Raw genomic sequence first — 17,383 nt, 5'->3', positions numbered from 1 at the left:
TGCCAAGTCCAATTGGTCTAGAGTATTGTTAAGATTCTCTGTTGATTCTTTGCCTAGATGATCTGTCCAATATTTACAGTGGGGTGTTCAGGTCCCCTGCTATTATGGCATTAATGTCTATTTCCTTCTTTAGGTCTAATAGAGTTTGTTTTATAAATCTGGCTGCTCTAACATTGGGTGCATACATATTTATGATTGTTATGTCTTCTTGATGGACCAATCCTTTTATCATTACATAGTGTCCTTCATTGTCTCTTTTTATGGTTTTTAGTTTAAAGCCTATTTTACCAGATATAAGAATAGCTACTCCAGCTTGTTTTTCTTTTCTGTTTGCATGGTAAATCTTTTTCCATCCTTTCACTCTTAGTCTATGTGAATCTTTATGGATGAGGTGGGTCTCTTGAAGGCAGCATATAGTTGGGTCCTCCTTTTTAATCCAGTCAGCCAGTCTGTGTCTTTTGATTGGGGAATTTAAGCCTTTTACATTAAGAGTTGTTATTCAAAAGTGTTGACTTATTCCTAGCATTTTATTGATTATTGTTCGGTTGTCTTAGGTGTCTTTTGTTCCTTGCTTTCTGATTTACTGTTTGTTTTGTGTATTTGTTTGTTCCTTGGGTTGTAGATAGCCTTTTTGTTTGTTTTCTCTTCATGAATGCCATTTTTATTATACTAGTGGGTTTTGATTTTTCTTGGGTTTTACGGCAGTGGTAGTTATTTTTCAGGAACCAAACCCAGTACTCCCTTGAGAATTTCTTGTAAGGGTGGTCATGTGGTGGTGAACTCCCACAGTTTTTGTTTGTCTGAGAAATATACTATTTGCCCTTCATTTCGGAAGGATGGCCTTGCAGGGTAGGGTATTCTTGGCTGACAATCTCTTTCTTTTAGTATTTTGAATATATCCTCCCATTCCTTTCTGTCTTTTAGGGTTTGTGATGAAAAGTCTGATGTTAGCCTGATTGGGGCTTCCTTATAGGTGATTTAATGCTTCTCTCTTGCAGCTTTTAAGATTCTCTCTTTGAGTTTTGCCAATTTGACTATAACATGTCTTGGAGAAGACCTTTTTGGGTTGAATATGTTTGGAGATCGTTGAGCTTCCTGGATCTGAAGATCTGTGATTTTTCCTATACCTGGGAAGTTTTCTGCCACTACTTTGTTGAATATGTTTTCAATGCAATCTTCTTTTTCCTCCCATTCTGGAATACCCATGACTCAGATATTTGAGCACTTAAGTTGTCTGATATTTCTCTCAGATTTTCTTCAATGTCTTTGATTCTTTTTTCTTTTTCTTTGTCTGCCTGTATTATTTCAAACAGCCCATCTTCAAGTTCAGATGTTGCTGGGGTTGCCAATTTGGTATGGCTACCTCAGTGACTGCTCAGTTGGCCACTAGTGCCTTGCGTGTGTGGTTGCCTCAGGTCTTGGGCCTCTCCAGGGAGCCACCTCTCTGGTCAGCTTGGACTCAGCTGGGCTGCTGGGTCACGGGGTGGTACCACAGGTTGTGTGGTCTCTGCCGAGTTTCCACCTCCCCTGCTGGACGTCTCCCTGTTCCACACACACTGGGCCGTGCTGCTGGGATGCTCAGAGGCACTGCAGAGCATATGGTCTCTGTGGAGCTTCCCCTTCCCCTGCTGGATGTTTCCCTGTTCCGTGTGTGCTGGGCTGGGCTTGGGATGGAGCTGGGTGGAAGCAGTGAAGCCTACCTGCTGCTGGATCGTGCGGCGGCGGCCCCCCCCCAGAGTGTGTGGACTCTATGGAGTTTCTGCCTCCCCTGCTGGACGTCTCTCTGCTCCATACGCACTGGGCCAGGCTGCTGGATCACGCAGTGGCAGTGTGGTCTCTGTGGAGCTTCTGCCTCCCCTGCTGGATGTCACCCCACTCTGTGCACACTGGGCCAGGCTGGGAATGGAGCCAGGTGGCGGCGGTGAAGCCTATCTGCTGGATCATGCAATGGCAGTCCCGCAGGGCATGTGGTCTCCACGGAGCTTCTGCCTCCCCCGCTGGACGTCTCCCCATTCCATATGCACTTGATGTTATGTTTTTATAGTTGCAAATGGGTTGATTTGTGGGAGAGAGTGACGCTAGACACCATCTATTCCACCATCTTGACCGGAAGTCTCTTTGTATGATTTTGATCCTTTGAATTTCACTGATACTCTTTTTTACCATGTGCACTTGAAAAGCTTATGTATTTGACAATTATTAGGTACAAAATTATGCAAATATTAATTATGCCAAAAATTGGTTGATAATTCATATCATTTATATCTTCATTGATTCTTTTGTCTTTTTTCTTTTATCAGTTCATGAGAAGATGGATATTAAGATCAGGGCCATAACTACAGTGAGACTGAAGTCGGTGAAGTGCCTGGAGTCCAAAATTTAAGTAGGCATTCACTCTTAGGGTCGTGTAAGTATAGTGCTGTTTGAAGTTGTGTTTTTAGCTCAATGAGGGCTCTTCAAAAAGTTCATGGAAGGATTCGTATTATCTTTTAATTCCATTTTCCATGAACTTTTTGAAGTACCATTGTATGTGCATATACACAGGGACTTCAAAAATTCTGTGTAAAAATGGAATTAAAAGATAAAAGTAAAAAACATAAACTTTATTTCTCAACATAAGTTCCATCAAGTTCAAGACACTTTTGTAAGCGATGATACCAGCCATTTAGTTTATACCTGGAGAACTGAAGGTCCTGGGAATTTACCATGTCAGTGCAGTCTTTTTTACATTAACTGAAGAAAAATGGGTACCCTTTAAAGTTTGTTTAAGATTAGGAAACAAAAGAAAGTCAGAAGGAGTCAAATCAGGACTGTAACATGGATGCCTGATGATTTCCCATTGAAACTCTTGCAAAATTGCCCTTGTTTGGTGAGAGGAATGAGTAGGAGCATTGTCATGGTGGAGAAAGACTCTCTGGTGAAGGTTTCTAGGGTGTTTTTCTGCTACAGCTTTGGCTCACTTTATCCAAACACTCTCATAATAAGCAGATGTTACTATTGTTTGGTCCCCCAGAAAGTCAACAAGCAAAATGGCTTGAGCATACCAAAAAGCTGTTGCCATGACTTTTGCTCTTGACTGGTCCACTTTTACTTCTACTGATAGCCATGGCTTTGATTGTGCTTTGTCTTCAGGATTGTACTGATAAAGCCATGTTTCATCTCCTGTTAAAATTCTTTGAAGAAATGCTTCAGGATCTTGATCCTATTTGTTTAAAATTTCCATCGAAAGCTCTGCTCTTGTCTGCAGCTGATCTGGGTGCAACAGTTTTGGCACACATCTAGCAGTAGGTTTGCTGATTTTTCAGTCAGAATTGTGTAATCTGAACCATCTGAGGTGTCTGTGATGTTGGCTCTTGTTTCTGCTCTTAGTTGTTGGTCCTCCTCAACTGGGGCAGAAATGAGGTTAAGTTTTTCCTTGCAAATTGCTGTGGGTGGTCTGTTGCAGGCTTTATCTTCGACATTGTTTTGTCCCTTCTTAATTGAGTTACCTATTTATAAACAGCTGATTTCTTTGGGACTTTGTCCCCATAAACTTTTTGTAAAGGATCAGTGATTTCCCCATTCTTCCACCTAAGCTTCACCAGAAATTCGATGTTTGTTCTTGCTTCAATTTTAGCAGAATTCATGTTGCTCTTAGGGGATCTTTTCAAACTGATGTCTTATCCTTGTAAGTGCCTCAAACTAGGTTCTGTTCATACATGTTATAACAAGTTATTATGAGTTTACTTTAATGCAAAAAAATTTTGAAATCCATGCATAGTTTTTTCATAATATATGCTTTTCATGAACTTTTTGAAGATTCCTTGTATATCTTCCTAATGTATTAAATTTTTTATCATTACAAAATGATTCTCATTATCACTGGTCTAGTTTATTTGAAATTAATATAGCCACTTTGGCTTTTTATACTATACATGCAATATGAACTACACAACACAATATTAAAATTAAATAGAGCGCAGCATTATAACACGAAGGCCATGGGTTTGGATCCCTGTACCAGTCAGCCATCAGAAAAAAAAAATTGCTTTGAATGGTAATATGTATTTTAAAGAAATTAAGAGGATAAAAAGAGTTATTAAATTTATCCAGAGAGTTACCATTTCTGTTGCTCTTCCTTTGTTTCTAAAGATCCCATTATTCCACTAGTAGCATTTTTGTTTTTGGGGGGGCCTGAAGAGCTTCCTTTTAGCATTTCTTCTAGTGTAGGTCTGCTGGTGATGGATTGTGTTAGTTTTCTTTTACCTAAAAATGTCTTTATTTTGGATTCATTTTAAAATATATTTTCTTTAGATATAGAATTCTGCTTTGTTAAAATTTAAATGATATTTAAAATTGTTTAGTGCACAGTGATACCACACCTCTAATTTCAATTCAATTTGACAGGGTTTATTTTAGACCTCTTCTTTTGTATATTTGTACCTCTCTTCTTTGACTGTGAGAATCCTAGTTCTAGATATCCTCAGTATGTTTACTTATTACTCAATTACTCTCCATGTAGCCAGCCTGCCATCCATGCAGATCATATCTTCTGTCTCAGTTTCTCTGTATATGTCAATTGCATGGGCCTTGGCCCTGATATTCTCCTTGTTATGACCAAGAAGATTGAGCTCCTCTACTAGCTCCAGGTTCCAGCACTCTCACAGTAGACTTGTAAACCTTTCTCTTTTCATACCTTTACTTATTTTGAAATTTTGGAGAAAAAAATATAGAAGATGTGGGCAAGCAAGCCCTGATACTAAGACCTACCATTCTCATGGTAGGCTTATACACTAAGTCAGTCATTTTCCTTATCCCAGAGCTCATCACTCTCATGGTAGCCACGTGAGCCCCTTACTGTTGATTTCTTTTCTATTTTGAAAATTTGTATATTTTTAATATTTCATTTCTCCTGAGATATAATTTTTTGTTTTATTGTTTTTCTTCATTGCTTGTTTGTATTCACTTCTGGTGAACTTTTATTTCTGATTTATTTCTGAATTTTATCACCTATTTCCTGAGTTTTTCTAGTATATGTTATTCTTTTGTTTATCATAGTATTGTCTCAATACTTATTCCTATGTAGTAAAGAATTAACCTTAATCAAAGAGATGTCTGGCCTTTGCCTTTGGCTCCTGGGAGGTGATCTCTAAGTCCTTGGAATGTCCTACCTGTTAAGTATCTTTGTTTAACTGGGAGTAAATACAAAACAGTCTAACAGGGTGATTTTTGGTATGCTAATTTGGATATGCTTTTATTCTTATCTGATATGGAAATAAAATAGGAAAGAGTGTATTTTATTACTATAATAAAATGTGAGAGATGGGAGGCAGAGACATATATAGTAACTACTGCTTACCCTGGCTACTCACTGAGTCTCAGGCAGTTTTGCAGCGTTTGCCCACAGTTCAAACAGCTGCATTTTCCCAGTCCATCAAGGAGTGGCTGCTCTGCCCCTGTGCATATCTGCAGCTCTCCTGTAACCACTACCACTGAGACAGGTGCATAGTAATGGAGACTAACTTTTCCACCTTTTCACCAGGTGAAAACATCCTTGAAATTCTTCAGGGGTACCTGTCCTCGAGTTATCTGCCCATCTGCATGTGGCACTCTTTTCTCCGGTTTATATGGCCCCTGGCTGGCCATTGGGTTTATGTGGCACCCTCCAAGCCTTTTGCCTTCAGACAAATACAACATGTATTTACTACATCATCTCTAAAGCACGTTACACCATCCACCCCTAGGTCCTATAGCTGTAGCATCCAGGGGCCCTACCTGTTCCTGCTGCTTTGCTGTCTCAATTTCTCATGCACAACAGCTTGTGCCTGGAGACACACAGTTTCCCCCCAACTCACCACTGGGTTGGTCGTCTTCCCTGGTGTGAGAGGCAGGAGTAGCCAGTTGCTGTACGTCGTCCTCCAGGACATTTATCCGTGCTTCCAGCAACTCTGCTTTCTGCCACAAATCTCAATCAGTTTGCAGCATAGTGATCAGCAGCCAGGCTCTGGTCTGCAGAAAAGTGGCCACTGAGCACCACATGTTCAAGGATAGCCACATTTCCTCCCCCTCTCAAGGGGTTTTCTGTTGTAGTGCCTGGTCTATGCCGCCTTGCAATACAGTGAGCAGCAACCAGATCACAGTCAACAGGAAAGTGGCCATACGGCAGAGCATATTCAAAAGTAGCCACATTTCCTCCTTCTTCCAAGGGCTTTTGGCTCCTGTACCTGCTCAGAATCCTGTTGCAGACTACACCAATTGTAAAGCTACATGACTACACCAGTTGTCGAGCTAGGACTGGGTCTGGAGCTCACAGACCCCTCAAGCCTGTTGTCCAGACTGGGTCACAAACCCTTCTTCACATGCCAGGCTGGGTCCCCCGACCCCTCACATGCCAGGCTGGGTCACCAGACCCCTTACATGCAGGTCTGTGAGCTAGGTAACAGGCAAACAGGTCCTTGGAAGTGGTAGGTTGGAAAGCATGGCTGCACGGAGCAGTGTCCACCTGAGGCAGTCGCCATCCAAGCCGAGGTGCTGTGCATGTGCACTAACTCCACCCACGCCCACACACAATTTGTTTACAGAGAATGCACTGAACCACCCCCAACTGGCCCTGAGGTGAGGGGAGCCCGATTAAATTATTCTATTTTCCCAACAGAACGCTTTTAAATTCTGTGGAGAACATCAAATAATTCATATTAGTTAGAAACTCTATAAATGTATGATATGTGAGAAAGTATTAGACTTTGTTTGCAGCTTAGATAATGTTGAAGAATTCATATGAGTGATGTGTTGGTGGTCCCCAAGACCACAGCCACATTCAGAGATTCACTGGAAAGGCTTATAGGACTCAGCATATAGTTGTACTCATGGCTAAGATTTATTACAGCAATGTACTAAGGGTGTACAGTTGCATCATAAAGGAAAAAAGATATAGGTGGAGTCTGAAGGAATCCATACGCAGGTTTCCTTATGCTCTCTCTCCCATGAGGGGTCACACAGTGTACTTTTCCCCCAGCAGCAAAAATGCTGCAATATTTGTGTGACAAATATTTCTCCAGGGAGAAAAATCACTGCCCAAGATTTTAACATGGAGCAGTCATGTAGGTACCCTCTTCCTAGCAGTACAATAATTACAGACTCCCCAAAGGAAAGCAAGTGTTCAGCATAAACCACATTTTGTGCAGAAATAGTTTGGGTACCGTGAGCCACCCTTATCTGTTAGGAAATAGTGAGAACACTCCTTAAATCTAAGTATCCAGATGCCAACCAAGCAGCAGGCCTTTCTAAGGATGGCAGTACAAGGCCTGCTGTGTTAATCTTTTCTTGGCCAAGGCATCTTTACAGCAAAATCATTATCAATAGAACCCCCACCCAGAGGGGTGAGACCAACCTGCACCATTGACTTAGTTATATCCTCCAGCCATCCTCAATTTAGCCCATTGAAACAAACATATTGAACCATAAAGTTCAATTAGAAAGCCAGGTGGTTTCTTCCTTAAGTTTTTGTATTACCCTTTCATTGTCTGTACCAAAACATCAATTTAGGCACAACTGAACTCTGTCCAGTATGTTAAAGCTTACCTGGATGCCTTCCAGGGCAGAGACAGTGCCGTGATAAAGTATATACACAGAATTATAATCCCCAGAGGGTGCATGTGGTACCCCTGGAAACAGAATTTATAATTGTTAGGATATCCAAAGCAGGACATGCATCAGTCAGGAAGTACAATTGTAATAAATTCAAGGATTTAGAAGTTGATCAGGAAAAGACAGGATCACAAGACATCGAGGTACTTGGACAGGATTGCACGAGGGAGGAAGACCCTCCCAACAGAGACAGCAGCGTGAGACTACCACTCAGAAGTGGAATAGGACTAGGTGCCTACCAGGACAGAAGGGGAAATCAGAAAAGGGAGTTACATGTCTAACATGTCTAGGGGAGGTTGCTCAGAAGCTAAGTGGGGAGGCTCTGGGTCAGAGAGCTCTGAAGGGCAGTAGTGTTTTTTGTTTTTGTTTTTGTTTTTAAATAGTTACAGGGTTTGTCTTATCTATTGTTAGCAGATGTTGGGTGTGGTTTCACCGGTTATGCAAAATAGGTAGGCTCTAAAGGACTAAAACATATGTTTATTTGGGCTATATTTAAAGCAATTTGGGTGTGGCATTGATGGGCTTTGGGCTAAAGGTCCTAGCCTGCTGTGAAGAAGTAAACAACTTGGGGGCCAATTTACGCTAATACACAGGGTCATCTTTGGCCCATTTACATAATAACAGGTTAACAGGTTAACTGGGGTTCCCTAATGTGTCCTCCTAGTCATGGGGCCTCCCACACTAGGGTTGCCAGTTCAGTTCAAATAATTCAGTTTAATTGTTGGTTTCAGAGTCACTGCCTGAAGGCAGTTGTTTATCAGTAACATCATTTAATCTACTTGAGGAGTATGAACAGCATCTGGAGGTGTTCAGTTCAAATAATTCAGTTTAATTGTTGGTTTCAGAGTCACTGCCTGAAGGCAGTTGTTCATCAGTAACATCATTTAATCTACTTGAGGAGTATGAACAGCATCTGGAGGTACTATGTGGAAAGTGCTGGAGCTGGAGCTACCTTGAGCCCCCTCTTATAGGCAGTCCTGTCTGGTGTGATAATAGGCTTAGCAGCCAGTTGAAATTCCAAGGGTTCATAGCAGTGTGGAAAGGCAAGCTGCTTTCTCTTTGTGTTCTTTGGGAAGAAAGGAAAACCACCAGTTCTGAAAAACAGAGATCATTAATGGTCCCTTCTCACCTCAGAGCTTCCCAGGTGCTGGGTTTTTGCTTTTTCTCTGTTGTTACAAAATCAGTATGTCCCATTTAGTAATCATAACTTTGCATTTTTCCCAATCATTTTTTACTCTCATGCCTTTTCTCTGGAAAGGTCAAAAGAGTGACAAAAGTATTTTCACAGAAAAATGTTTGTATACAACTTAACCAGAAAAGTATGTCATGTCCAGGAATTGGTCTGGACAAAATCCTGAAGTTTTTGGTTTTTTTCAAGTGGGTCTATATAAGTCTTCACCAATTTCATCTGGACCGTTTATCCAATAAGTAGCCTAGAAAAGAGCAATTTCTTTTTGGGGACAGCTGTATTTAATAATCAAACTGCCTTATTAAGGTGTGTGTACCAGGAAAAAGGTGAGATAAGTAGAGTCAGACTATTGCCAGTCCATTGTTACAAGCTTCAACTAATCTAGAAACCTGAATGTAACAAGTCAACAGCAGTGGGGCATCCCCAAGAGGGGCTGAGGATCCTATCTGTCAGGAGTGGGTGACATTCCCTATAACATGGCCTCCCCTAACTTGAAGCTTTCAGCAGCAATCACAAGTCAGGAATGAAATAGTCTCTGTATCAGAAATATAGAGCTGATCAGCACCTCAATTTCAGATGGTCCCATCAGAGAATAAGACCTTTCCTGTGGGTACCGCAAGTGATCCAGCAAGTCCAGCCAGAATCCATGATGTTTTCATTGTGTATGGCCCCACAGAGGGATGTTCTAATTTTCAGTAGTTTGAGAGTCTGAGTCCCATTTATTGAACAGAATGATTTTTTGGCACAAGCTCATGTGCTGAAGCTGAAACAATTCAGTGTCACATTTCAGCTTAGAGTTAGGCCAAGCAATTAGGATATGTGATTTCAAGATTACCCAAAAGCCGGTGGTTTTTCTTGGCAGTGGCAAAGCCTAGATTGCTTGTCAGTTTTAGAGTCCAAACTGACCCATTTAAAAATGTGCACATCAACCCAAATGCCCATCAGCTGGTGAATGTATAAATAAGTTGTAGTATGTCCACACAGTGGAATAGTATAACGTGGATGAACCTTGAAAATATTATCCTAAGTGAAAGAAGCTAGACACAAAAGGCCACATGTTATATGGTTCCATTATAAGAAATGTTCCACACAGTGGAATAGTATAACGTGGATGAACCTTGAAAATATTATCCTAAGTGAAAGAAGCTGGACACAAAAGGCCACATGTTATATGGTTCCATTATAAGAAATGTTCAGGGCCGGCCCGTGGCTCACTCGGGAGAGTGCGGTGCTGATAACACCAAGGCCCCGGGTTCGGATCCCATATAGGGATGGCCGGTTTGCTCACTGGGTGAGCGTGGTGCTGACAACACCAAGTCAAGGGTTAAGATCCCCTTGCCGGTCATCTTTAAAAAAAAAGAAAAAAATGTTCAGAATGGGCAAACCCAGAGACAGAAAGTAGATTAGTGATTGCCAGGGGCTGGGGAGGGGGCGGATTGGAGAGTGAATGTTGGTGGTTATAGTGTTTCTTACTGGGGTAATAAAAATGTTCTTGTATTAGATAGTGATGATGGTCACACAGCTTTGTGGATATACTAAAAACTACTGAATTGTATACTTTGAAATGGTGAATTTTATGGTATATGAATTATATCTCAGTTTTTAAAAATAGATTAAAAATATTTGCACATCAGGCTGAAAGACCATTGCCCTCGAAGGGTCAGGCATTTGATTTCCACAGAGCATTTATTAGCAAGATGACTGCATTTTAAAACTTCAGGAGTGTATCTCTAGCTGGTTAGAAAAACTATTAATGTAATTAATATGTAGGAATTTTAGGTTTGGTAAAAACTTTGAAGATTGTTAAAGAATTTACTGTTGAGAAATTACATGAATGTAGGTAGTATAGGAAGATCTTTAGAGAATTCATGTTTGTGTAAGTTCCCAACTATTATTGTATACGAGTCTACCTCTCCCGTTAGGCCCAATAATAATTGCTTTGTATAACTGAGTGCTCTGGAGTTGGGTGCATATATATTTGTCATTGTTATAGCCTCTTTTTGAATTGATCCCTTTATCATTAATAATGTAATGACCTTTTTTCCCCCACTTTCCTTGGCTTGACATGTCTTTTATCTGATATAATATAGCTAATACTTCACTTTTTAAAAGCAGAAAAACAATGAAGAAAATGAAGAATACCAAAACTTGTTTCTTTGAAAAGATTAATAAAATTTACAAACCTCTGCCAAGACTAACAAAAATAGGCTTCCAATATGACATTGCTTACATAACAGTTACTAGGGGACAGAGTCAGAATTTCTAAGCCTTTTTAATCCACAAGTGAATGAAAATGGACTGTTGATTCAAAATCAAGAATAATTACATAAGACTGAAGAAGTGATAAGGAAATCCAATTGTGGTTATTTATTTTAAACTATGACATTTGGTATTGCTTATACTGTTCCATTTTCTTTTTTTTTGTCTTTTGTCTTTTTTCCGTGTCCGGCAACGGATCGCAACCCTCAGTGTTGCCCCCGTACCGGACCGGGGACCGGCAACGGGATTGCAAACCTCGGTGTTGCTCCCGTGCCTCGCTCAGCCAGTGAGCAGGAACCGGTCTGTATGTGGGATCCGAACCCTCGGGCGGGAGCGCCGCCGCACTTCCCAAGCGGCGCACTATCCAGTGCGCCACCGGGCCGGCCCCAATTTTCTGATGGGCATATGAGGAAGTCTTTTCTAAACCTTGATCTATCTGTCATTAGCAATTTAGTAAAATATACTTTTTTTCAGACTGAAATAATATGTTCTTTAAATAGTAGTTTGTTGTCACTGACCCCTCAACTCAGGAATATATACTTTTATTAAATCTCTTTTATGTTAATGGCAATGTAGTTTTGCATAGGTTCTACAAGAATCTGTCCTTCCTTTAGTCAGAATATAAATGGACAAATTGATTATGCAATCAAGGTCACGCTTGAAGAATCTCTTGAAGAATAAATTCTTCAAATATGACAGGTCTTCATGTATAGAACTATGCCCACAAGAACCTACTAGGAAACTGGTTTGGTACCTTTTCTATGGTATGTGGGTGACAGCCTTATAGGTAGTAAAGAAGCTCACTTCCTGAAGGACCAACAACATTAGCAGATTTGGAGAACCCAAAGAGATGGATTTACCCACATTTATTAGTATTGCAGGTTAAACCTGGTGTTTATGAATTTATTGTGTTTGCTTTCTAGCTTTGAAATAGAAGAACAAGTAAGGGCAAAAATATATTTTTAAATATTCACAAAGGTTGAGGCTGAAAATATAATCGTAGAATGATTATGAACTTTCTACATAAATGTGGATTTTCTGGCCTGTGTAATTTCTTAACACTGTCACACTAGATTTGCTGACCATTCACTAAGGAACCTCATATCCCTTGTATCCAACACTCCAAACAACATACAGACCACTTCCTTTACCCCCCAAAGTTTCTTCATGCCTATTTGGATTTAGTCTCCCTCCACCCTCCAGCCTCAGGAAACCACTCATCTGTTTTCAAAAAATATAGACTAGCTTTTTTCCCCCAGCATTGTATATAAATGGAATTATATGGTGTATGTATGCGGTGTAATATATATAGTGTGTGTAGTATAATTATATTGTATAATGTGTATATAATGTAACTGGCTTCTTTCAGTCAGCATTATGTTTTTGAGATTCAAATATGTTGTTGCATGTATAAGTGGTTCATTTATTTTCATTGTTTCATAGTATGTTTAGTGGATATCCCACCATGTATTTATCCACTTATCATTTCACAGACATTTGGATTTTTTCCAGTTTTTGCCTATTATGAATAATGCTGTTATGAACATTCATGTACAAGTCTTTTTGTTGACATATGTTCTTATTTCTCTTGGGTAAATACCCAGGAGTGGAAATGCAAGGTCATATGGTAAGTGCATGTGTAATTTTATAAGAAATTACCAAACTGTTTTCCAAAGCTGTTATACCATTTTATATTCTTACCATCAGTGTAGGAGAGCTCTGGTTCTTCCATATCTTTGTAAAAACATGGTATTTTTAAGTCTTTTTTCATTTTTAGCTAGTATATGTGAAGTAGTATTATATGTTAATTTGCATTTTCCTGGTGAATAATAATGCTGAGCATCTTTTTAAGTTTTTATGTGCCATATATATGTGTATATGCATACACCTTTATGAATAGTTATTTCAAACCTTTTTCCCTTTTTTATTTGATTTTTGTGAATTTATTATTGAGCTGTAAATGTTCTTCATATATTCTGGACACAAGTCATTTTTTGGATATATGTTTTATAAGTATTCCATTCTGTGGCATGCCTTTTCTTCACTGTCTTTTTAAGAGCAGAAATGTTAAGTTTTGATAAAGTATATTTTAATCATTTATTCCTTTCTGATTTTTAAAGAAACTGATTGTGTGTGTGTGTGTGTGTGTGTGTGTGTGTGGCAGTTGGCCAGTACAGGAATTGAACCCCCTGGTTCATGCTTTTTGTATCTGGAGACATATCAGAATCATTAGTCATCAGGAAAATCCAAATTAAAGCCACACTGAATATCACTAAACACATGCCAGAATGGTAAAAATAGAAGGAAAAAAAAAAAAATTTATTCCTTTCTGATTTTTAAAGAAACTGATTGTGTGTGTGTGTGTGTGTGTGTGTGTGTTTGTGTGTGTGGCAGTTGGCCAGTACAAGAATTGAACCCCCTGGTTCATGCTTTTTGTATCTGGAGACATATCAGAACATTAGTCATCAGGAAAATCCAAATTAAAGCCACAGTGAATATCACTAAACACATGCCAGAATGGTAAAAATAGAAGGAAAAAAAAAAACCCCTCAAAGTGTGAAATTGTAATAAGTATGTAGAGCAGCTATAACTTGTATGGAAATTTAAAATTGTATGACCACTTCAGAAAATAGCTTGACAGTTTTTTTTATGAAGTTAAATATTTGTCTACCTATGACCCAACAATTGGACTCATATGAATTCTTTTGTTTTTTTCTTAGTTTGTTTAACATGGATGAACTTATTATTTAGAGCAGTTTTAGATTCACAGCAAAATTGAGTGGGAAGTGTGGAGAGTTCCCATGTACCCATGGTCCCATACACACACAGCCTCTTCACCTATCAACATCTTGCAGGAGAGTGGTAACTTTGTTACAATGGATGAACTTAAGTTGACACATTATTATTACCCAAAGTCCATGGTTTACATTAGGGTTCACTCTTGGTTTGTATGTTCTGTAGGTTTTGATGAATGCATAATGATATGGATCTAACACTGTTGTATTAGTCCATTTTGTGTTGCTATAACAGAATACTTCAAACTGGATGATTTATAAAGAAAATTAAATTTATTGCTTACAGTTTCTGAGGCTGGGAAATCCAAAGTCCATCTGGTGATGGTGACAGTGACCCAGGGGCCTCACATTGCAAGATGGTGGAAGCAGAGAGAGCAGACAGAGCAGGCACAGAGAGAGAAAGACAGACTCTCCTCTTTTTTTAAAGCCTTCAGAACCACGCCCCTGACCACCATTTTTGATCCATTCACTACTGCACGGTCCTATAATCCAATCACCTGTTTAAGGCTCCACCTTTCAATTAGCATAATAGGATTTCCCACCCTCTTAACAGTCATTGTGGGGGCTAAGTTTCTAATACATAAAACTTGAGGAACACAATTCAAGCTTCAGGGAGTTTTGAGGGCACATAATTCAATCCACTATAATTGTAGTATCATACAGAACATTCTATAGTATCATACAGAACAGTTTCACTGCCTTAAATATCCTCTGCCTATTCATTCCTCCATCCCCCAAATTCTGCCACTACTTTATCAAGTCAGTTTATGTAATATTCTAAATCTTTTGTTGTCATTTCAACAGTGTTCACAGCATCTTCACCAGGAGTAGATTTCATCTCAAGAAACCACTTTCTTTTCTCATTGATAAGAAACAACTTCTCATCTGTTAAAGTTTTATCATGAGATTGCAGCAATTTGGCCACATTTTTAGGCACCACTTTTAATTCTAGTTCTCTTGTTATTTCTACCACATCTGTAGTTACTTTCTCCACTGAAGTCTTGAACCCTCATCAATGAAGGTTGGAATCAACTTCTTCCAGATTCCTGTTACTGTTGATATTTTGGCCATTTCCTGTGAATCATGAATGTTCTTAATGGCATTGAGAATGGTGAATCCTTTCCAGAAAGTTTTCAGTTTCCTTTGTCCAGATCCATCAGAGGAATCGCTATCTATGGCAACTGTAGCCGTACACAATATATTTCTTAAATAATAGGACTTGAAAGTTGAAATTACTCCTTGATACATGGGCTGAAGAATGGATGTGTTAGCAGGTACAAAAACATTAGTCTTCTTGAACATCTCCATCAGAGCTCTTGGGTGACAAGGCCATTGTCAATGAGCAGTAATATTTTGAAAGGAATCTGTTTCTTTTTAACAGTAGGTTTCAATAGTGGTCTTATGATATCCAGTAAGCCATGCAATAAACAGATGTGCTGTCATCCAGGCTTTGTTGTTCCATTTATAGAGGACAGACAGGGTAGATTTAGTATAATTCTTAAGGACCCTAGGATTTGGGAATGGTAAATGAGCACTGGCTTCAAATTAAACTCACCAGCTGCATTGGTCCCTAACAAATGATTCAGCCTGTTCTTTGAAGCTTTGAAGACAGGCACTGACTTTTCCTCTCTAGTTATGAAAGTCCTAGATGGCATCTTCTTCCAATGTAAGGCTATTTTGTCTACACTGAAAATCTGTTATTTAGTGTAGCCACCTTCATCAATTACGTTAGCTAGATCTTCTGGATGACTTGCTGTATCTTTTATATCAAAACTTGTTGCTTCACCTTGCACTTTTATGTTATGGAGACAATTTCTTTCCTTAAACCTCATGAACCAACCTCTGCTAGCTTCCAACTTTTCTTCTGCAGCTTCCTTACCTCGCTATGCTTTCATAGAATTAAAGAGAGCTGGAGCCTTGCTCTGGATTAGGCTTTGGCTTAAGGGAATGTTGTGGCTGGTTTGATCTTATATCCAAACAACTGAAACTTTCTTATCAGCCATATCAGCGATAAGTCTGTTTCACTTTCTTATCATTCATGTGTTCACTGTAGTAGCACTTTTAGTACCCTTCAAGAACTTTTCCTTTGCATTAACAACTTGGCACAAGAGGCTTAGCTTTCAGCCTGTCTCAGCTTTTGTCATGTCTTCCACACTAAGCTTAATCATATCTAGCTTTTGATTTAAAGTGAGAGATGTGCCAACTCATCCTTTTACTCAAACACTTAAAAGCCATTGTAGGGTTATTAATTGGCCTGATTTCGATATTGTTGTGTGTCAGGGAATAGGAAGGCCCAAGAAGAGGGAGGGAGATGGGAGAATAGCCAGTCTATGGAACAGTTAGAACTCACACAACATTATCAATTAAGTTTGCCATCTTATATGGGCATAGTTCGTGGTGCCCCCAAACAATTACACTAGTAACATCAAAAAGCACTGATAATAGATCACCATAACAGATATAATAATAATGAAAAAATTTGAAATATTTTGACATTTCCAAAACATGACAGTGAGACACAAAGTAAGCACATGCTATTGGAAGAATGGTACTGATAAGACTTGTTGAACACAGAGATGCCACAGACATTCAATTTGTAAAAGATACCATATCTGTAAAACACAGTAAAGCAAAGCGCAATGAAATGAGGAATGCCTGTAGTTGGAATCACACAATATGTAGCCTTTTCAGATTGGCTTCTTTTACTTAGTAATATACAGTTAAGTTTCCTCCATATCTTTTCATGGGTCGATAGTGTTTTTGTTTTGTTTTGTCTTAGCACTGAATACAATTGCATTGTCTAGATGTACCCCAGTTTACATATTCATTTACCTACTGAAGGACATCTTGGTTGCCTGAAAATTTTGGCAATTATGAGTAAAGCTGCTATAAATATCTGGGTGCAGATTTTTTGTGGATGTGTTTTCAATTTATTTGGGTAAATACTAAGGAGCACGATTGATGGGTTGTATGGTAAGGGCATATTTAAGTTTGTCTTCCAAGGTACCTGTACCATTTTTCATACCCACTAGCAATGAATGAGAGTTCCTGTTGCTCCACATTCTTGCCCACATGTGGTGTCATTGTTTTGGATTTTAACCATTCTAATAGATGTGTAGTAATATAATTGTTTTAATTTTCAATTCTCTAATGACATATGATTTTGAATATCAAGGGGACCATTATACACATTATGGGAGTTCCAGAAAGAGAAGATATAAATAGAGTTTACCCCATTAGTGAAAGATGGTGGACTAGAATGCTCCAGGCATCTTACCCCACAGAAAAATAAAACAAACCAACAACAAAAAATTAGATATTGGCTAAAATGAATTTATAGAATCTTTGTAATCAGTCAGAGATCTATAGCAACCAAGCCAATGTTCAATATGGAAAAAGCCACATTCAAATGATAGGAACTTTTGTGGCATTTTTACTTGCCTTGACCCACCTTTGCACATGGCTTGACTGAGAGGAAGCAGCCCGATGATACTTCCCTCCCTTAGTCTGGAAG

At 39.1% G+C, this 17,383-nt stretch overlaps 1 long non-coding RNA gene across 1 annotated transcript in view; it reads left to right on the top strand.

Annotated features, from left to right (window-relative positions):
* The window catches only part of LOC103595940, a 58,210-nt gene that overhangs the window by 15,056 nt on the left and 25,771 nt on the right, over nucleotides 1-17,383 (top strand). The window contains exon 3 of the long non-coding RNA XR_551003.1: nucleotides 2,301-2,407. This is a non-coding gene — a long non-coding RNA (uncharacterized LOC103595940). The remainder of the gene's footprint in view (nucleotides 1-2,300; nucleotides 2,408-17,383) is intronic.

Source organism: Galeopterus variegatus, unplaced genomic scaffold (assembly GCF_000696425.1).
Source record: "Galeopterus variegatus unplaced genomic scaffold, G_variegatus-3.0.2 Scaffold1894, whole genome shotgun sequence".
Taxonomy (NCBI): Eukaryota; Metazoa; Chordata; class Mammalia; order Dermoptera; family Cynocephalidae; genus Galeopterus; species Galeopterus variegatus.
This window is presented reverse-complemented; position numbering and strand designations above follow the sequence as displayed.